The 22,420-nt window shown below is 49.5% G+C and overlaps 1 protein-coding gene across 5 annotated transcripts in view; it reads right to left on the bottom strand.

Annotated features, from left to right (window-relative positions):
• Nucleotides 1-20,911, bottom strand: part of ARHGEF9 (Cdc42 guanine nucleotide exchange factor 9) — a 179,380-nt gene extending 158,469 nt beyond the window's left edge. For 4 of the 5 annotated variants that reach the window (XM_066559258.1, XM_066559257.1, XM_066559259.1 and 1 more), the window contains exon 1: nucleotides 20,799-20,908. The gene's annotated coding sequence lies outside the window, so the exon portion shown is untranslated. Of the gene's footprint in view, nucleotides 1-20,798 lie in introns of all 5 variants that reach the window. The other variant, XM_066559268.1, reaches the window with a different exon arrangement.
• Between the last annotated feature and the right edge of the window lie 1,509 nt (nucleotides 20,912-22,420).

Raw genomic sequence — 22,420 nt, 5'->3', positions numbered from 1 at the left:
CATTAGCTGAACTCAAAAATAAACCTCAACAGCTTCAAGCTATAAATAACCAAGTCAGACATGCAGGATTCTATAAACTCCTATTTTCACCCTCCAAGAAAACAGGAAAGGCAAGGAGAAAGGGTGGAGTTAAAGCCCTTTTTTTTTTTTAACAGCATACTGTTGTAACAACAGATAAGAGATCTACACAAATCCTGTGCAGTGTCAGGATCCCAAACCCCACACTGGGAAAGCCTGGAATGGTGTCTGACACAGGAAAGTTGGAACTGCAGGCTTGCAGCAGGAAAGCCACAGCACACAGATTTCTTCAAACATCCTTTCCAGGCCTGGAAGGAGCTATGGAAGTGCAGAGTGCTGTGAGTGGAGCAATGGCAGAGAGGGGAGTGAAGAGGAAAAAATCAAGAAAATCCAGCACTGCAACACTGCCATGATCACCTGGCTCCCCACTTTGCCAAGCCTGCAGAAATAGGGGATTATTTCCCCACCTGAACAATTCCCTCATTCCCACCACACTGGCACGCCCCAGGAGCCAGTGACTGAAGCCACACCACTCCAGCCCCCCAGGAAGAGCCCATGGAGCCCCTGGAGGATGTTTGGGGGCTCCCCTCACAGGAAAACATCTCCATGAATGTCTTAGGTTGGAAATGGGCCTGTGTATTCTATTCCTATCTGATGGGGCAGTTCTCTGCTGTTCTTGGGGCAGTTTTTTCTTGATCTCTCCCCCAGCCACTCCTCCCTCCAGGAGATCTCTGCTGTCCATGGCCACTGAGTGTCCCTGCAGGGCTGATCCAATTCCAGCATCCCATGGGGAGATGCTGCGCCCAGGGGAGGAGCCAAGCATTCCTACCTGGATCCAATCTGAGCTTTGGCACAGCACAGCAGCCTTTGCCCAGTGCATTGCCAGAGGAGCAGCTTCTGCTGCCCTGCATGGCCAGAGGGAGCCCAGGCCCATCTCCAGCAGCCCTGGAGCTGCAGAGGAAAACTCCCCCCTTGTGCAGGATCCCTGCTCCAGCAGAGCCACAGCTGGCACTGCAGGAGGGCTGAGCCCCCATGGGATGGGGCTGTGCCACCCCCTGACACACAGGGGACAGGGACTGCTCTCACTCTGGCAGGGGGGTCTTGTATTACTACACTGTTTATTTTATTTTTATTTTCTTCCCTAATAAAGAACTGTTATTCCTATAAAGAACTGTTATTCCTACTCCCATATCTTTGCCTGATAGCCCCTTAATTTCAAAATTATAATAATTCTTAGGGAGAGGATTTACATTTTCCATCTCAGGGGAGGTTCCTGCCTTCCTGAGCAGACACCTGGCTTTTCAAACCAAGAACATGGACCCATCTGGAGGGCTGGAATTTGCTCACCCTCATCTCTATGAGGCTGCAGGGGATGCTCACACCTCTCCTCACCAAAAGGGCTGCAGAATTCCTGGCCTGGCCCTTTGCAGGTCTCCATGATCAACACATTGTAGGATATCTTAAAAATCTCAGCACCTTCCTCCCAATCCACTCCTATCCCTGTTTCTTAATTACAGCTTGCAAGCCTCATTTTAAAAATTATGGTTCTCATCATATTCAGGCATAACAGTTTTTGTTTACAAATGGAGCAAAGAAATGGTATAAATTATGCTCAAGAAAAGCCTTTGGCATTTTAACAGGCATTGGAAAGAACCAATTTCAGAACAGTGTCTCATAATGGATGTCTCCATGGATATCTCTTTGTTAGCACCTCATTAGATAAGAGCTGAGGCACCTAAGAGTTCTTCTCCTGCATTTCAGAAGGTACCTCAAAAACACTAATTATGCAAATCTCCATCTTCTTAACTGATGGATACTTGGAAGTTCAGGTGACAGAGTGGATAAGCTGAGTCCTGGCAGGAAAGGAAACACATTTCATTTAGACTCTTCTTCTTTATCATTGCTGAGGCTTCAGCAATTACTGGAGCCACCAAACTGTGTCTCCCACACTTCTCCTTTTCCTCTTAAAAGCAAGAAAACAGAAAGAAGGAGACAAATGGAGATTCCAGGAGCAGCAAGAGGAACACCTGTGGTGTTTGAAAGCAGGACAGGCTGTGTGGCAGACCCAGCAGGATTCCATGATTTTTGACTGAGCAGTGACTGCACCCACATTGAGTAGATAAAATATTTCTGTTTCATGTGTCAGCAAACACCAGTGGATTTAATTATACCAAAATTGGCTCCCTTATGACCCATCTTTGTTATTAGTCCTTTACCTGAGGCCACGTGAGCAGAAAATTTTGATTTTTTCTCATGACAATTCCTTGTGTTTCCATACTGGCATGCCAAAGAATCCCCCAGAGCTGTGAAAAGCACTTTATTTATTTATCCCTGAACTGCAGCCACCTCAGCAGTGTGAGATGGCAGCTCTAACACAGTGAACTGGGCATCAGAAGAGGGAAGTTTCCCAACCTGTGACCAGAAGGCAAAAGAAAAAAATTCCTACAGCTTGTTTTTCATCCCTGAGACCTTCAGCACAGCCCTCCCAGCCCAGGCAGTGCCTTTGGGACGCTGCCATGCAGACACAGGGGTGGCTCTTCACAGGCACAGAAAACACAGAAGTTTTCGTGCTCTGAATGTGCTGAAAACAGATTTTTTGGGGTTTTTTGGTTTGTTTTTTTTTTTTTTTTGGTCAGACCTTGAGGCTGGAGCCACAGAGTCAGGGACCCTAAAGTAAACACTGATGTCCTGGAGCTTGGGGAATGCTCAGAGGAGGTGCAGGCACTGCTCAAACACAGGAAGGAAACACTGCAGAGAGCACTTGGGAGTCTCCAACACTGCTCATTCCTTAAAGGGCAGACTTATGCAAACCTTGAATTTTGAGCATTTTTTCTCCCAGAAAAAATAAATTTTTCTCAGAGACCACAGCCTTGTTGTGCATGAGAAAGGAGATGCATCCACTCCTGACAAAACCTTCTTCGTGTAAGGAAGATTCTCTCAGAGATTCTGGGCTCCCACCTGTGCTCCCCTCTCCCAAGAGCAGCAAACCAGGGCTCCCAGCTGCAGCCAAGCACCACTGAACTGTGGCTCCCTGAAGATTCAGTGGCACAATCCCACTGTGGGAGCTGTTTGCAGCTGAGCAGCTCCCTCTCAGCAGGTGTGAGGGAGGTGAGTGGCTGGGGTTAACCAAAGCCAGGTTCTCCAGATTGAATGTGACCTCAGAAATGCCAAGGCCTGAATAAAAAGGCTCATAACTTCCAGAGAGGGCAGGAGTGGAGAGCAGGTAATTCATTTCCTCCAATTCATTTCCACCATGACCTGGAGGAAATCATCAGGCTGTTCTGAGTTTCATTTGCCTCTTGAGCCTCCCAGGAAGGATGGCCCAGAGTCACTGGGGTGAAAAGCTCTGTGAGAGCAGCCGTGCCAGGCCTCTCTGTGGCTCCTTCTGGGAGGTGACATCCTTTCTGTCACAGGACTGCTTTTTATTCTCCATGAATTTCCTCAATGACTGCAGCTTTCAGAATACATTTCTTAAGACAAAGACCTGCTTGAATATTAATGCTATCAAAAAATAATGGCAGTTGAAAGGATGTCCTTGATCATGTCTAGACAGGACCAGCTATAATGGATTTCTAGGATCAGCGTAGTAGATATAAATAGATTAATATTACTCAAAGACCTGCAATGTCTCTATGCATTATCCAGAGAGGTGTGATCCTATAGCCCTTCATGAATATCTGCTGTCTAATGAAGAGTGAAGGAACTGTTCCCTGGGAAGGTGGGGAGGTGCTGGGATAGAACTCCCAGAGCAGCTGTGGCTGCCCCTGGAACCCTGAAGTGTCCCAGGCCAGGGTGGACATTGAAGCTTGGAGCTCCTGGGACAGTGGAAGGTGTCCCTGCCCAGGGCAGGGAGTTGAATCTGTAATGTCCCTTCCAACCCAAACCATGCTGGGATTCTATGGAAGTATCTGGGAGAAAATGGTCAGGGATGCTGGGAGCTGCTCAGATTCCACTCCTGCTCTGGTAAAGGCAGTGACAAACACCATCAGAACCAACAACAGAACCGAAGCTCAGGCATCCAAAGAATGCAGGCAAAGAGCCCTTCCATGCTCTGAGTCAGAGAGGAACCTTAGAGCTCAAGTCAAACCAGTGGCCAAGAAAATCAGATGTGAGGTCAGACCTGGGTCTGATGCCCATGGCTGAGCTTCAGGACCCTCACAGGCAGCAGCAGGTGAATTCCTGGCTCTGAACTCCAAAGAATTCCTTTTTTCCATCCTGTGACAGCCCAGCCAAGGCATGAGCTGAGCTCCTCCAGCATCTCCCCCAGTGCCAGTGCAGGCTGCTGTGCCCAGAGCCCCTGGGAATGCCCAGTGTAGGTCCATGGGCAGCACAGAGCCCAAGAGACTCAGCTCCAGCTGCATCCAAACTTTGTGTGATTGCTGTTTCTTGTGCTCTCTCCCAGGTAGATTTGATTGAGGGACTCACACAGTGTGACTGCAATGTTGTCCCTGCAGGCCACCCCTCCTTCCCTTGGGAAAGGAGAATGTGACCCCCATGAATGGGCCCCAAACTCTCCTCACCAGTGCTCAGAGTGATCCCTGCATCAAGTTCAGAGTGCTAACCCTCCAAATTCCTCTTTCAATGACAAAAAGCCTCCATCAGGAACTGGCAGATCTTTTTGGGAAGGCTCAGCTGGCTTTGAGCCATGGGCCAAAGCAGCACTTGCCCCCCACCAAGGCTTGAGTATCCCAAATGTTCACTGAGCAGCAGCAAAACCAGGGAATCTCACCCAGACCAGGCTGCTGAGCAGCAAAACCAGGGAATCTCACCCAGACCAGGCTTCTGAGCAGCAAAACCAGGAAATCTCACCCAGACCAGGCTGCTGAGCAGCAAAACCAGGGAATCTCACCCAGACCAGGCTGCAATAAAACCAGGGAATCTCACCCAGACCAGGCTGCAATAAAACCAGGGAATCTCACCCAGACCAGGCTGCAATAAAACCAGGGAATCTCACCCAGACCAGGCTGCAATAAAACCAGGGAATCTCACCCAGACCAGGCTGCTGAGCAGCAAAACCACTCAGGAGCTCAGGATGCCTTCCTGTGCTTCAGGAGGCCCCATTCTCACCACTCATGTCCACAGGTTTGTCTCCCCTAGAGCAGCACAGAAATGCCCATCTGGACCCAGAACTGGCCAGTAAAAGCAGCAGAGTATTGGCTCAAGAAGCTTTCACTTAGCCAGGGTTCAGCAACATGAAGAACACAGCTGGCAAGAAAGAGGAAAAAATGAGAAAGGAAGGGGAAAAAAATGAAAGCACAGGAGCAGGTTCATCGATGAGTTAAGGCTGTTTTAGGTATAAGCCTGGGGGAATTAGTTTAACACTCCATTTCAGCTTCTTTTCCCATTTCCTTTTGCACCAACTTGCATCTCTCTCCTGTCAGACTTTGATGGCTTTATGTAACTGTTTAAAAATTGAACAAGCTTCTTAACTTAGGTTTAGAAGAACACACTTTCCTGCTTCTCTGTCTCGAATGCACATTAAGAATAAAGATTTCTGGAGAAAACAAGACCTTTTCCATGCTCTGACATCAGCCACTGGAGTACACAAAGCCAAGTCCTTGAGGAGTGGATATTTTGTACATTCTGTTCCAGCACAAGGCCGTGCATCTGCAGCCCCAGTGGGTTTTAAAACTGGAGAGGAAAACTCATGCCAGAGAAAATGCACAGGTTCCCCATCCCAGCAGCACCCTGCAGTGGGGGAGAATCCTAGAAAGCAGGAAGGAGGGAATAAACCCAAAACCTTGGCAGGGAAGCACAGCAGCCACAGCCCTGAGTGGCACAAGGGCTTTGCCCCTTTGAGAAACTGATGCTATTGTGAGAATCATTTTTCTTTTTTTATTAACCTTAATACAAGCTGAAAATATTTCTGCTCTGTGTGACTGGATGTAAAAGCTTGAGAAGAGCCTCCCTCAAGGCCCAAAAATCAGAGGTAAATAGCCCCCACCCTTTTCTGTGTGTTTGCAGTTCCTAATTACACCCATCTCTAAGCCAGAACTGTATTTGTTGATGCTTCAGCTTGGCAATGCTGATGGAAGATGCTTTGAGGAAAGCCAGTAAAAATATTCAACGTCAAGATTTGTAATTAAAACTCTTTTTTTCTCATGTTTTGTCTCTAAGAAAGTGTTTGTGTTTGCAGTGTGGGCTCTTGAGGGCAAATGCTGCTACTTGCTGTTTGCACAAGCTCAAAATAACAGAGTGGTGCCACAAGCTTTGCCCAAGCCAACACACAGCATGGACACCTCTCCATGGGCTGCAGCAAAACCACAGGGCCAGGCCTGCAAAAGGCACCAGCACGGAATCAGCCCAGCTCCAGCTCTGGGGACAATGGCAAAGTGCCCCTGGTTCATGGGACCTCAGCAGGGGTCAGGCTGGAAGGGACCAGAGAGAGCTCTGCTCCCACTCCCTGCTCCAGCAGGGCCATCCCAGAGCACAGCACTGCTCTGGAATATCCCCAGGGAGGGAAACTCCAGCAGGGCCATCCCAAACTCCAGCAGGGCCATCCCAAACCCCAGCAGGGCCATCCCAGAGCACAGCACTGCTCTGGAATATCCCCAGGGAGGGAAACCCCAGCAGGGCCATCCCAAACCCCAGCAGGGCCATCCCAAACTCCAGCAGGGCCATCCCAAACCCCAGCAGGGCCATCCCAGAGCACAGCACTGCTCTGGAATATCCCCAGAGAGGGAAGCTCTGTGCAATCAGGGCTCTGCACGGGGAAGAATTTCTTCCTCATGTCCAGGTGGAACTTGCTGGGATCAGTCCCTGCCCATTCCTCTGGTGCCATTGCAGGGCCCTGCTCTGAGCCCTCCCTGCACACAGGGACAGACTGACAAAATCCCCTTCTCTTGCCTCTTCCCGAGGCCAGTTCTGCTCCTGGCCATCCTCTGCTCCCAGAGCATCCTGCAGCAGCCTCTTCCTGTTGCTGGAGCATTCCTGGGCTGGGTGATCCCAGCCAGCAGGGCCAGAGTTCACCTCCCAGCAGTGCTGGGCTTCCCTCAAGTCACCAAAAATTCCCCAGGGACGCGGCTGCCTTGAGCAGCACAGCCCCAAGGGCACAAAGCAAAACCATCTTGGACCCAGCAACCGTACCCAGAACCTGGGATAGGTGGAGGCCGTGCTGTGCTGCCCCTGCCAGGGATGGAAATGCCCAAGTGCAGCCAAAGTTGGGAGTTTCCCTGTGTCCCACAGTGAGTCAGCAAAATTACATCAAAACCAGCCCCATTTGCTGTGAGTCTCTTCTGTTTGTGGGGCTCTAACCCAGCCCTGCCCACACCCAGCAGGCTGCAGGGTGGGCTGGAAAACACCAAAAATGAGCAGCTGAAGAGTCACAGAGTCTGCCAGATACCAGTGCTGTGCTGCTTCCCCCTCTGCTGCTTTCCTGCCACCTCCCACACCAAGCTCCCACATCCCCTCAAGGATGCTCAGCCCTAACAGGACCTGGCTTCCCTGGGATCACCCCTGACAGGACCTGGCTTCCCTGGGATCACCCCTGACAGGACCCTGCTTCCCTGGGCTCACTCCTGTCAGGACCCTGCTTCCCTGGGCAAATCCCTGACAGGACCCTGCTTCCCTGGGCAAATCCCTGTCAGTACCCTGTTTCCCAGGGCTCACCCCTGACAGGACCCTGCTTCCCTGGGCTCACTCCTGTCAGGACCCTGCTTCCCTGGGCTCATTCCTGTGAGGACCCTGCTTCCCTGGGCTCATTCCTGTCAGGACCCTGCTTCCCTGGGCTCACTCCTGACAGGACCCTGCTTCCCTGGGCAAATCCCTGTCAGGACCCTGCTTCCCTGGGATCACCCCTGACAGGACCCTGCTCCCCTGGGCTCACCCCTGACAGGACCCTGCTCCCCTGGGCTCACCCCTGACAGGACCCTGCTGCTCCCCAGGGCTCACCCCTGACAGGACCCTGCTGCTCCCCAGGGCTCACCCCTGACAGGACCCTGCTTCCCTGGGATAACCCCTGTCAGGACCCTGCTTCCCAGGGCTCACCCCTGACAGGACCCTGCTTCCCTGGGCTCATTCCTGTCAGGACCCTGCTTCCCTGGGCTCATTTCTGTCAGGACCCTGCTTCCCTGGGATCACCCCTGACAGGACCCTGCTCCCCAGGGCTCACCCCTGACAGGAACCCATTTCCCCAGGGCTCACCCCTGACAGGACCCTGCTCCCCACCTGGGCACAGGCAGCTGCAAACTGGAGCAAAATGTTCCCCTTCCAGATCAGAGTTGAAAGCTGCAAAATTCTGCCCCCAGCTCCCACTCCTTACCCATCCCACACATGCCCCGAGGGATCAGCACCCCTGGCACCGTGGCAGAGCTGCCCAGAGCCCTGTGGAGGGCAGCTGCTGTGGCACCCCAGCATTCCCTGGGCACCCCCACGAGCAGCAGCCCCACGGTGCCTCCAGCAGCTCTGCTCACTGCTCTGTGCCAAGGCAGAGTTACCCAACTTCTGACCTACTTCTGCCTTGTGCTGCTGCCCTCCCCGCTCCTGCCCTCAGTCCCCAATTAAATCTGTGTGAGATTTCCTCAATTATCCCCTTCCTGCTAATAGATGTGGAAAGAGGATGCCATAACAATGTATTCCCCTGGCACTGGTTCAAAATACATCTCTGAATTAATGTTGAGGAGTGCAGGATGCAGGAGCACTTTAATTAAACAGAAATGTATAGGAAGCAGCAGCTAGGTTGAAGAAAGCTGATCTTTTGCTGCCACCACAACACTTCATCTGAGCCATGCAGTGAGAATCCTCGTGCTCCTCTTTAATTGACAGGCCAATAAATCAGCACTAATCTCCCCTCTCTGTGTAGCTGTGCATGCTGATGATCAGCTATTTTGGAATTCACTGGCACAACCTAAGCAGCAACATGCACAGGAATCCTGCATGGAAAACACTCCAGGCAAACCTTGAAACCTGTAACAAAACTTGGAGGGGGACCTGAGCAATAAAAACCTGTGTTTGGGAATTGTGGCAGGAGTAAAGCTGCAAATACACCTTTGGAAAGAGGACGAGCAGGAACAGAGAATCCCAGCTGAAGCCATTCAGATGTTCTGATAGGCATTTGCAGTTCTGGATGAATACAGAGACAATTTGAACACCATTTCTAATTGAGACAAAAACTGTGTGTGAAGAATAGGGAATGAGCCTGGGAATCACTCTGCCCATTACAGAAGGCATCAAGCCTCTGCTCAACTTTATAGCCCCCTTCTGCCTCATCCCACACAAGTATTGGGAGATAAGAAATTGCAAGTCTTCATAAAAAGGAGGCTTTAATCCAATGGAAGCTACATCTGCACACCTCCAGCTGCATTTTCCATAGCCAAGCTCCTGCTTTATCTCCTCTCCTGGCCCCAAACCATCTCCTAACAGCTTGATAACAAACTGCAATTAACCACATCACTGCAAAGGGAGCTGGGGGTACAGAAGGAAAACACAAGGTTATTTTAAGCCTGGTGGAGAGAAACTTGCAGCACTGTAAAGGAAGCCAGACCCCAGCCCTGCTGCAAACACCCAGAAAACTCCCGGCAGCAAATCCCTGTACACAGCAAATCCCTGTACACAGCAAACAGCCACTGGGGTGATCTCGAAATTATTTAGGGCACTGAAGAGCTGGAAGAGGCTGAAATGAGAGGAGATGAAGACTCAAGCCCAGGCAGCATCTCTGCATGAGATGTGAAGGCAGCCCCCAGAGCTCTCAGAATCCCAGGGGAACACAGCAAGGACCAGGTTTTCCCCGTGCTGGAGATGCTGAGCAGAGGAAGGAAAGGGAACATTTTTAACTTTTTTCTGTATTTCTTCATGCTCTGCCTGGGACCTGGATGTTAAAATTACCAACACCTCTGGGACCACAGTGCCATCTCTCAAACCCTCAATCCCCTTCATCTGTAAGAAGGGAATAACTCCCATCCCACTGGCATTACAAGCAGCAACACTCTGCTTGTCTCTGGAAAACACACTTTGCTCTAAACATGAGAGGCTCTAAACAAAAAGCTGCAGCTTCCCCTCTTGCCTCCCTCCCTGTTTGCTCTGTGTACACCAAAGGCCTTCATTTCCACCTTACTGCACATGTACTGAAGCTATTTTTGGCCAAGAGTGACGTGGCTTTGTTTGCATAACTGGGTTCCCACCTCATGATCTGCCGCTCTAATAGTTTGCAAAATAATAGCTGGAAAATGTCTGACTCCAAATAAGTGCCTGCAAAGTTCAGTTTGCCTTTATCTTAAGTCCAAAATAAAGGAAAAGAAACAAAAAACCAAAAAAAACCCAAAAACACAAACAGGAAACAAGCCTTCCTGCAGCATCACTTATAAAATGCTTCAGCAAGATGTAATACAAATTATTTAGTGATGACCAGCTGGGATGTGGGGATTTAATTCTGCTTCTGGTTTGGATGAGGGTATGAAACCAGAAAAGACAAGCCCAAAGTCACACAGGAAGAAAACCATTTTACACAGTGGGGCCTTAACAATTCACGTCAACCCAAAATATCATCTGCAGGAAATGCAAACTTATCACTGATGGCTAAAAACAAAAGCACAGCTGAAAATAGCAGCATTTCAGATGAGGCAAGTACGTTGGTTGGACTATTCTCAACTGTCAGAACTGAGCTGCAATCATAGATCTCTCTTGAGGAATATTTGGTATTTGTCCAGTATTAAAAATAAAATGTGAGATATCTTAGAAAAGAAAGAGATGGCTCAAATAAAGAATGGATGGAAATAAATCCTGCACACAGAAGGATTCAACTGCTGGTTCTTCTTGTCCAAGTCCCAACTCCTAGCAAAAGAGGGACAAAATCCATTTCTACAAGAACTTTGTCACTACAAAACACTGTGAAAGGTGGGATGAACACAACTGAGCCAGGGGAATTGGCCATTTTTGTTTTAGCACAGGATGTTTTGGAAGTACCAGGTTTGTCCTTCACTCCCAGGATGGTGCTGCCCAAGCAAGAACTCCACATGTGGGCAGGGTTATTGCTCAGGTCCACTTGGGACATCTTCCTTCACTGTCCCCCTGTCATCCCTCAGCCTCAGCCACCCCTCCATCCAGCATGAACAGGGCTTGAGGCATTTCCCTTCCCACTTCCCACACTCCCTGGCTCCAGGGAAGCCCCAGAGCAATGAATGTGTGGAGTCCCAAGTGTGGTTATTAATTCTTGTGGTGTTGTGAAGGTCTCGGAACGAGGTGAGAGCTGAGAATTGGCTCTAAGTTCTTAGAAGGCTGATATTATATTATATTATATTATATTATATTATATTATATTATATTATATTATATTATATTATATTATATTATATTATATTATATTATATTATAATGATATACTAAAATTACACTAAAGAAAGAGAAAGGAGACATCAGAAGGCTGGAAAAGAATGATTAATAAAAAACTCGTGACTGACCAGAGTCTTGACACAGCTGGACTGGGATTGGTCATTAGGTAAAAACAATTCACATGGTGGGTAAACAATTTTTCAAATCACATTCTAGAGTAGCAAAATATGGAGAAGCTGAAGCTTCCAAGCTTCTCAGGAGAAAAAATCCTGGTGAAGGGATTTTTCAGAAAATATGTCAATGACACCCAAGGTCATGGTTCATGAGGGGCAGTCACAGGAGCAGCTCAACCCCTGGCCACAGTGAAGGGCAGAGACAGAGGCTGTGCTGGGGAACAGCTCTCCCTCCTCATTTCTAGGCAGGAATTTCTCACCTGCACAAATCCCTGAGCTGCCAGGGATGGGAGGAGAGTCCAGAAACATCTTTCTTAGCCTGCTCTGGAAGGACAGCGTTGTGCTGTGCTGTAGTCCAGCAGGGAATCACAGAGCAAGCACCAGGCAAACACCTGACAACACACAATGCAGCAGCTCTGATGGTAACAAAATGCCAAACCAACGTTCAGAGAGCTCTGCTTTGGTGTCTCAGCCTTCCATGGGTCACTGTGGGGTGGAAGCCCCTCAGTGCCAAGCCCAGGCCTGTCCTGGGGAATCCCCAGAGCTGCTGGAGCCAGCAGTGGCACACACAGCTCACCCCTCCATAGCAAAGACAATCCCAGCACAGCTGCTGCCAGCACTGCCTGTGCCACTGATGCCTCAGGTTTGAGCTTTTCTATTTTTCAGGTTCTGTGCTGCTTTAGTGTGTGGGTCTGGGCTTCACATGAGGGGATGGTGAGCTCTGTGCACAGAGCAGGGAGACAAAACAATTCCTGCTCTAACTAGAGCCCAAAGACAGCCAATCCAAAACTCAAGCCCAAAAACACAAACAGCAGTAGACCAAAGAGAGAAAAACAAGAAAGATAAAACTTCATGAGCTAAAGCTGTAATTAGACAATTACCTCCAATATGCTCATAGACCAAAACTCATAAAAGTCAGAGACCCCGTCACTGGTCGTCCATTTTGTGACCATTTTGGGTTCATCTGAGGTGAATCTATTGAAGCTTTCTAACAAATCCCTACTTTATTCTTTAACTCTTTCTAGTCTCTGTTCTAAGTCAGCCTTCACGAGGCATTGCTAGTCCAGAGCACCCAGCATGGCCAGGGCATCCCATCACAGCCACCAGAAGGCTCCAAACACTTCCATTTACCTTTGTCTCTTTGTTTTGCTGCTTGCTGGAGGATTTCTCCTGACTGCAGTCTGTTGAGGTGCCTGTCAGACACCTGCAGCAAGGCAGGCCTGGCCCTGCTTGCACTGTGCTGCTCACTGCTCAACTCAGTCCCCTCCCAGCACCATGGGGACACTGATTTGACACATGTACTGCCACACCTGAGCAGCTCAGACACAGCCAGTACCCCCACAGCACAACAAGCCCCCTCTAAAACACAGCCAAATCCCTTCCTGACTGCAGTGGGACAGCTTTGATTCTCCAGGCAAGGTTAAACCCACCTCAAAATTTGGAAATGTGTCAAGAGGCAGCACTAAGGAGCATCCATCATACACAACACTGGAGTTACTCCTGCTTTTAGTGAAGTCCTCGCACAAGAAGGGGTGGAAAGGGATTCATCCCACAGGGACTCATCCCTCCTGGAGGTGCTTCCTGGGCATCCCACTCCAGCTGCAGTTTGCAGCAGTTGTTCTGCTTCCCTGTCTGTCCCCAGATGAGAGGGGCATCCCTGGGGACAGCCCTGCAGGGGACACCAGCACAAGAAGTGCCAGCAAGCTGGGACAAAGCCAGCACTGGCTGAGCTCAGAGATTTGCAGGAAAAACAGCCTCACCTGGGAAGCAGCCTGTGCCCAAGCAGCTCTCCACACCCAGAGGTTAAACCCACTGCTGAGGGCAAGAGCGCTCCAAGGCCAGTGGCCAAAGGCCCCCCAAAAATGATCCCCACTGGCCACAACCTCTGTGTTGTGTCTCTGCTGCTGCTGCTTCCCAGAGGAGCAATCCCTGCAGCCTTCCCCTCCCCAGAGGATGCTCCCTGCACGTGCTGCTGCACAGCCTGGCTTGGTTCTGGCTGGGGAATGGGATTTCCCACTGGGAACAGCAGCAGTGCAGCCAGCTGGTACTTCCAGTGTAATCCCTGAAGCTAGCACAGCAGAGCTGCCATGAAATGTCTGTTCTTGTCCAGAAAAGACTGATCTCTCAAGGTTTTTGGACAACCCTAGATATTAGAGACTGAAAGAGATTTATTAGGGGAATTATTCTGTGTATTCTGTGCAGTCCATGAGGAGATGAAGCTTTCCCTGCCCCACTGAGGAGCTCACTGCAGGCCATGTGACTGCACTGATATACTATCCAAGTCCCCTCTGCAGCCTCTCATCCTGCTCATTTCATACTGCTCCAAGTACAAGCACAGTGTTGGGTCAATATCCCAGTTCAACTCACATTGGAAACCCTCCATAAATCTGCAGGACAAAACCAGGGACAAAATTAGACCCTTTATTCCTACCTTTGGTACTAGGGACAGCTTGTTACCAAATCCACTTCAGCTTCTTGAATGCCAAGGGCAGAGCAAAAGTCAGAGCAGCTGCAGTTTCCCTGTGAGCCCAAATTTTCAGGTGCCAGCACCTCAGCAGTGTGTGCAGGTGCTCTGGATTTGGGGTTTATGAACACACCCCCTCCGAACTGCATGGGGATCATCCCATTGAGCAGCTGGGGTGAACAGCAAAGGGGACAGTCCCAGATGTTCCTTCCAAGTCACCAACAGAGCCAAACCAGTGCTCTGGACACTGTGGGATCACAGAGCTCCTCCCAGGAGCAGGATGGTGCTCCTGCCTCTCCAGGATCCCAAGGGAATTATCCTGGGCCATGCCAGGCTGTGAAGCACCCAGAGCTCACCTCAGAGTCCAGAGAGCCACACACAACCACTGTCACCATCCCTTGGTGACTTTCTGGGTGTATCCACCCACCCTGTGGCTTCAGCAGCACTGCTGGGATGCATCTCAAACCTGATGCAGAAGCTCAGAGGACATTTTGGAGCTCTGACCTGTGCTTTTGCCTGTCCTTCCCAAATTTAGCTCCTTTTCAGCTACACACTGGTGACACCAGGGTGGCCTGGAATCAGGAGCACAGCCAGGGCTTAGGAAGCACTACAAAAGCATTTGTTCCAATATTTACTCAGGGATTTTGCATGCTACACCTACCACAGCCTTTAGTTTATTGGGAACACGGTGCACAGGGGAAGGGCAAACCACAGAGTCTATACTGCTGCCAAGCAAAATGTCATTAAGGTTTTAGCAATGCAACACAAATTGAGTTTACATTAAAGCTTCTTTTGTATAAACCATATCCCAGAGTGAAACACGGTGACAGAGCTGAGTAATGAGTTGGAGCAGAGCAATCAAGGTGGAACTACTGAGCAATAGGAAAAAGAAGCCATTCCAAAGTGCTATTTAAAGTTAGGCTGAGAGCTCCATTTGAAGTATAGAAGTGATTATGTACAGTCACCACTGCACACAGTTAATGCCATGTAGGATGCAGTACCTACCACCTGCAGCTGCACAGAGACACCCCGAGGTTCAATGGCACTATAAAAACCATCACCAACTGGAAGCTGAGATTCTTCTTAATATAGACCTATACATAACTGCTGAAGGGCTCAGGAGTCTGGAACTTCAAATCTCTCTTGTGCTGCCCAGTACATAAATCCCACAACTCAAAGGTGACCGTTTGCCATTTCAAACCTCTCCTTCCTGCAAGATTCAGAGTCCCTGAAGCCCTGTTTGTGCCCAGGAGTGCTGGGCAACACCTGGGGTATGGCAACACCCAGGGCACCAGGGGTTATGGCCCCCAGCCCTGCTCTGCACAAAACCACAGCACTTCTGAATGGTTTTCTAAATACCCAGCAGGCCTGCCTATTATTAGGATAGGGATAATACCAATATTATACTGTATTAAATATTAGTATGTCAAAGAAGCTCCTCTCATGCAAAGTTTCCAGTCTAGCTAATTAACAGTGGCTTCCTCCAGCATATAAATTTGGGCTTTAGTCCCTTGTACACAAGTGTGGTGGTGTTCACAGGGGTCCCAGGATGAGGGAAGGGATGAGAATCTTGACTCCATGTTTCAGAAGGCTGATCGATTATTTTATGATATATTATATTAAAAGAAAATTATATTCAAAAACTATACTAAAAGAATAGAGAGAAAAGGATTTCATCAGAAGGCTAAAAAAGAAAGGAATGGAATGAGAATAAAATCTCACAGCCTCAACACAGGTGGCTGCCATTGGTCATCAAGTAAAGACAATTCCACAATTCTGGGTAAACAATTCTCCAAATCACATTCCAAAGCAGCAAAACATGGAGAAGCTGAAGCTTCCCAGCTTCTCAGGAGAAAAGATCCCAGCAAAAGGATTTTTCAGAAAATATGTCTGTGACACACAAGTACACAAGGGCAGGAAGGGAGGGAAGGAGCAGAGGACAGGAATGGCTGCAGTCATCTTTAAAGGCTGGAGATTAAAGACAGAGAGAATTAACACACATGGAGAGGAGGCTTCCAGAGCACGGTAAGGTTGGAAATAGCTCTCATTTCTAGTTCCAGGCTTGCTGCTGTGTGCTCTGCTCTGCTCCCCATGGCATCCCTGGGGAGGGAGCCCAGGGCAGGCCCGTTCAGGCGAGAGGGATGCAAATGGGCTCAGGGCTGACCTGCAGCTCACACTCAGCTCTGCCAGCTGCCAGACCCAGCACATCAGACACAGCTCAGGTGCTGAAAAGGCTGCAGTGCTGCAGCCAGGGGTGCAGGGACCCTGCCTGGGCACTCCTCATGCAGACAGATGGGGCTGGATCACAGCACTGCAATATCCTGCAGCTCAATCCCTGTTTTCCCCTCAAATGAGCAAGCCAATTTTGATTTATTTGAGTTTTTCAGAACTTGCAAAATCACTTATAAATGGCTAAATATATTTAAAAAACCAAAAAAACAAGTCCATAAAGACTTCAGAGCACTGCTAAGTAGAGCAACTGAATAGGTTTATCAAGATACAAAGCAGCCCTCCCCAAAATATATGGCTCAGACATACCCTGCCAGCAGAAATACTCAATGTTTAAGATGAGGGAAGAGAGATTCAATGAGGATTTGTTTTCCTGGCAGCCCTCCATACGGGCACATAAACCTCTTGTAGCACCACACTGATATTTAAACTAATTAGCACCAGGAAAGCCTCAGGACTGTGCTTTTCTCCCAGCCTGTTCCCAGGGACACAGGGGCTCCAAAATCTGGCTGTGATCACATCCCACTCACATCCCAGGATGCTGCAGCCCAGGAGCCCCAGCACAACCCCCTTCCTGCCCAAGTACACAGGAACACAGGGCAGGACACTTGGCAAAGGGAAAAAAATCCCCCCTCTGCCCAAAGTGCCCACTCAGCATTATGTGAGAGGATAAAAATAGCAGGCAGGAGAGCTGGCCCTGAATATCAAGCAGCATTCTCACCCAAATCAACTTCCCCTTCACTCTGTTCTCCTGCAGGCTGCACGTTGCCTGAATTTCCTATTCCTCATAAACACAGGCAGTGGGGATTTAGCTCTGGGGAGCTGCAGACTGGCACATCCACCATCATTGCTCTGGCAACCCCCCACCAGGCTCTGGAAAGAGCTCCTGACTTCCAGAGGAGAAAGGCCAGGCTGGGGGGTGGGTTTTGTGAATATTCAACACCTCTGCACAGCAGGCCTGCCTATTATTAGTGTAGGGGATGTCAAAGAAGCTCCTCTCATGCAAAGTTTCCAGTCTAGCTAATTAACAGTGGCTTCCTCCAGCATATAAATTTGGGCTTTAGTCCCTTGTACACAAGTACACAGGGCAAGAAGGGAGGGAAGGAGCAGAGGACAGGAATGGCTGCAGTCATCTTTAAAGGCTGGAAATTAAAACTCTCAGGTAAGAGAGAGAATTAACACACATGGAGAGGAGGCTTCCTGTTTCAGGAAGGGCTGAATCTCCCTTCCTTTAAAAAAAGATTGGATGTGGCACTCAGTGCCATGGTTTAGTTGAGGTGGTTGCCTCTGATGTACCCTCAGGCAGGTCCTGGCAGCTGGGATGTGGCTGATCCTTGGAGCAAGGGCAGCAGTGAGCTCCTTTCTGCAGCCCCAGAGCAGTGCTGGGAGATGTGTGATGCTCTGGATGGCAGAGGGTGACAGTCCCACCCTGACCCAAGGCACTGCCCTCTGCTGCCCCTTGTGAGGGACCTCTTTGCTTCTTGTTAGCTGCCCAGTCAAAATCATCTCAGCCTTTTCCAGACAGATGCTCTGGGGATGGGTCGAACTCAATGATCCTAAAGGATTTTCCAGCCTGGAGGTTCTGTAATTCCTCCTGGAGCACATCCCCAGAGCATCTGTCTGGAAAAGGCTGAGATGATTTTGACTGGGCAGCTAACAAGAAGCAAAGAGGTCCCTCACAAGGGGCAGCAGAGGGCAGTGCCTTGGGTCAGGGTGGGACTGTCACCCTCTGCCATCCAGAGCATCACACATCTCCCAGCACTGCTCTGGGGCTGCAGAAAGGAGCTCACTGCTGCCCTTGCTCCAAGGATCAGCCACATCCCAGCTGCCAGGACCTGCCTGAGGGTACATCAGAGGCAGGACAGATGCTCAGGGTCCTGTCAGGGCAGCTTTCAGGGCACTCTGTGATCTCTACTGCAGCAAAGCCTGCACTTCAGGGCACCTTCAGTCTCCTGCAAGTTGGTCCTGATTGTGCCAAGCAAACGCTCTAAGGGACCTAAGTGCTAAACCAAAATGCTCTGTTCATGAACTGCTTCAGCACAAGAGTTTTCTCCAGGTTGAAGAGTGTACTCTGGGAAAAAAATAAAGACTGAAACCTTTTAGAAGTCTGAACTTATTTATTTTTACTTGCTTCTTAAAATTAGGAGAGAAATAAAAAAAAAATATTGTATGGCTCCACATGTACCACCCTCCAGTGCTTCAGTTTCTTATTCCCACCTCCAAAGTGGAACAATAACCTTATCTACTCCATCAAAAACTTCTCCAGCTCGTGCCCAGATTTCAGACACACTTTCTTGGAAGGATAAATCCCTGCTTTCTGCACTGCTCTGCCCCCTCACTGTGTCAGCTGTCAATGAAAGTACCTCACCAGAGACACCCAGGCCCACAAATCTCACCCAAATTTATACATCTTGCCAGAGCAGAGCTTCTTTCTGGCCAAGGGGTGATGTGCAGCCCTGTAGATCTTCACTGAGCTTGGGGCAGAGGTGACAGCTGAGTTTTCCAGCACTGCTGTTGTCACATTTCTGTATCCTGCTCCTTGCACAGCACCTCTGATTTATAAACCAAAGGTTTCAGAGCTTCCTGCTTGCCATGATTTAAAAACAAGCTGGACAGACCTTCCCAAACCCAGTTCTCTGCCTCAGGGGGGCACATGGCATGGCCATGTCTGAGCCAAACAGCACCCACAGATCTCTGGGGTCATGAGCAGCTCACTTCCCTTTCCAGCTCCACATCCCTCCCACCATCACCACAGGAGAAGCAGTTTCTGAACCAACCTTTCCCAAACTTCAGCAGGGTGTTTGTTTGCTGAGGCTTCAGTTTTCCACAGCTTCTCTAAGGGTCTCTGATGCAATCTGGGCTCTGTTTGCAATCTGGCCTGGCCTTATCTGTGCCTTAGGATGCTCAAGGCACAGATAATTCAGGAGCAATTTTGTGTCAAAACAGCACCTTGGCTTCCAGAAGGGCCTCCAGGACAGCTATGAAAGCTGCAAGGCTCTTCTTAAAGGATTAATGAAGTGATTAACTAAGGTGTAATAAAGTGATTAATTAAGGACCAAATCCATCCATGCACTGGTCAGTAGCAGACCCTGAACAGGGACACAGCTCATGGAGAACACACCTGAGAGCCTCCAAGGCAGGGCTTGCACACTGCACAACAGGATATTTCACTGCTCTGCAGCCACCTGCCTTTATCCTGGCCCCAAGGACAAACAGCTTTATTGGATAGGGATCATCTCATCTTCCAGGAAAACTTTGTTCAAAGCTTTAGATGTTCAGCTTGCCTGAAAGCAGAACAGCTTTCCTGAGTTGAAAGGAGCAGTTCATGTCTCGGCAGTGAGGTAGGACCAAAGGGAAGGAAGAGAAAAAGAAGAGCTGAATTCCTTGTCTATCTCTCCTCTGCCTTTGTACCTCAGCCCACAAAATCTCAGCAAAGAAAACAGAAGTGATGCAAGATGGAATTCCAGAAAGTCACAAGTGACCAAAAATCCAGCAGTCCATCCCTGCACGTGTACCCTGGAAAGCAACACCCAACACAAGGAGGGTAGAGAAGTCAGCATCACTCACTGCCAACTTCCTGTGATGGAAAAGAACACACAGAGGCCAGGGACCTCCTGGAAATCACATTTTAGGAAGGCAATTCATCAAATATCAAAGGGGAAAGGAATACAAGAAAGATCTGGTAAGGAAGGACAGCAGTGGGGCGGGAAAGAGCCACAGAGACACAAGAGAAGGTCAGTTCCCCTCTCCACCCCAGCAGGGAAATTCCTGGCTCCCAGACCATCCTTTGTTCCTGTGCCCTAGAGGAACAACAAGGGCTAAACCTCTTCTGCCATAGTCAGTAGAAAACTGCCTGCATCACAGTGCAGGCTGGGAAATCTGCTGGGTTTGGGACAATCTGGATCTGTTGGATACCAGTGAAACCAGACTCGTGAGCACTACAAACCCAAAACAAGACCATGAAATAACCAAAGCCTCCAGACTTCAAACAGAGCACAGCAAAAAAAAAAAAAAACCAAAACCAAAAACAACCCCCTGCCCAAGCAAGGAAACATCTCAGACAAATTATATCATTTTTGCCATTTTTTCTGAGTTTTTTCCCAGAGAAAAACATGAATGTCCCCGGGCCCACAACAGCTTTTACTTCCCCCACTAGAAGCATCATTCACAAAAAAAGAACCAAGTGGATGGATTGTGCCTATATTTGCAAAACACTTTGGGAAAGAAGCAGTGACATGAATTTGTCACCGATATGGTGCTGGGAGCAGCACCAAACCCAAAGGACACAGGGCTAAAAAAGGAAGGAGAAAAAATAAACCCATCAAAACCAGGGAGCACATCTGAAGGTGATGGGAAACGTCACCGTTCCCTCCACCTGCAAGGAGCACTCAGCCACAGGCACAGGAGGCCCAGTGCCAGCCCAACAGCCTCTGCTACACATTGAGGGGACACTGATTTGGGGAAAAGACAACACACCTGAGCTTTTACTGCCACACAATAACACCAAACCAAAACCATCCCCATCTGTGGCTGAAGGACCCAGGCATTGAGGAAGCTGTTAGTCAGGCATATTGCTCTAAACACAAAGCCCAATGCAGGCAAACCCCAGCCCTGAAGCAGGCAGGGGCACGTTGCACACAGCTCCTTACCCGACTGATCTGCAGCTTCTCAGCTCCAGGCTTGAAGAGGTTCCATCGACGGCCGCCGTTCCTGCAGTTCCCGCGCACCTTCAGGGTCTTTGAAGCCTGCTCGTTCTCAGCTGCCAGGAGAAAATCCACAGGAACAAAAAAATAAAAAAGGAATGACAAAAGATAAATGCTGTGCTTTAGCTCAGGCTGGGGGCGGAGGCTGTTCTTTTAAATGAAAGAAACAAAATTGTTTGCAAGAGACTCATTCAACCTCTCCTTTAGAAAAAGAGAGCACAGAGTATATTTAGGTGCTTTATTCAGTGCTCTTGGGATGCAAGAGAAATAGTGCAGCTTGGATACTACAAAAAGGCAGAGCTGGGAGCCACATCCCAACGTGGGGTCAGCCCAACTGGGTGTGGAGCCAGGATGCTCTGCCAGGAGCTCCAGGAGCAGGAGACCCTCACCAGCCTGTCCCAGTGTGCCCAGGGCAGCAGCTCCTTGGGTCCCACCTGCTCCAGCAGCAGCACCTGCAGCAATCCCAGCTGCACACTCACCATGGTCCATAGCTGAGCACACCTTGGACCTTTCCAGGCCTCAGAAAATAAACAGCTCCTCCAATTTACACACTAACCAGAAATGGGTAAGGCCATAAAAGCTGTTTTTTAAAAGAAACTGGGCTGGTTCTCACCCCCAGCATTTCAGACCAAGCTCTCAGAGATGTAGTTCTGCTCTAGCTTTTATATTTTTCAGATTCTCACACCAGACCCCAGCCTGGCCTTGCAGATGGCACTACCCAGGCACACAGCAGCTTGTGAAAAAGAGGCAAATGAGCTCTACTTTTCCAATCAACCAAAACTTTCAGCTCCACATCCTATCTCTTTCTTTTTGGGGTGAAGCTGCCATTATGTGTAAGATCAGAGTTTTCCCTCCCACATTTGGCAAGCTTAAATTTTAATCCCTTCTTCCATCAGGCTCTTCACATCCCCTGGGCTGGAGGGAAGGAAACAGAGCTGAGCACCACTGGTGCCCCCAGAGCAGCTGCTGGCACAGGTACATGTGGTCCAGGCAGTGCTCCTATGTGGTACATGCATCCCCACAGGTGTTTCCAGCACCTGGAGGCTCCTCATCCCAGTCATGGAGCAAGGATCTACAGAAAATAGCCATGTTCTGGAATTCTTCCCTAAAAGATGCACAATGCTCAATTTCTATCTCCTGACGTACCTCTCACCAGGAAGAGGTTTCAGACTGTGTCAGTCCTGAGGGGTTTGAGACCAGACTAAATGGTTCCAGGTTTTGGGAGAGAGGAGACCCCCAAACCAACCAGGTGGGGGCTCTGCCCTGCCCAGGCTGAGCGCAGCAGGGCTGGGATGCTCATGCAGGCTGCCTGGGCAGCCATCCTGATTTTCTTCCAGCATTGTTGGGAGAGAGACTGCACTGAGACCTATTTCCTCAATGCTGATGCAGGCAGCCTGCTGCTATTTTTAGCAGCCCACGTTTCACTTTGGAGACTCTTGGAGAGCCAGGCTGCAGCACGGTGCCGGCTCCAGCAGGAGGAGGCGATGGATGGAGCAGCGTGCAAACAGGAAATGCTCACTCTGAGGGGCTGTGTGACCCCCCTGTGCTGGGAACCACTGCACCCCAGC

This window comes from Molothrus aeneus, chromosome 14 (assembly GCF_037042795.1).
Source record: "Molothrus aeneus isolate 106 chromosome 14, BPBGC_Maene_1.0, whole genome shotgun sequence".
Taxonomy (NCBI): domain Eukaryota; kingdom Metazoa; phylum Chordata; class Aves; order Passeriformes; family Icteridae; genus Molothrus; species Molothrus aeneus.
The sequence above is the reverse complement of the archived record's forward strand: the minus strand, read 5'-3'. Positions and strand labels throughout refer to the sequence as shown.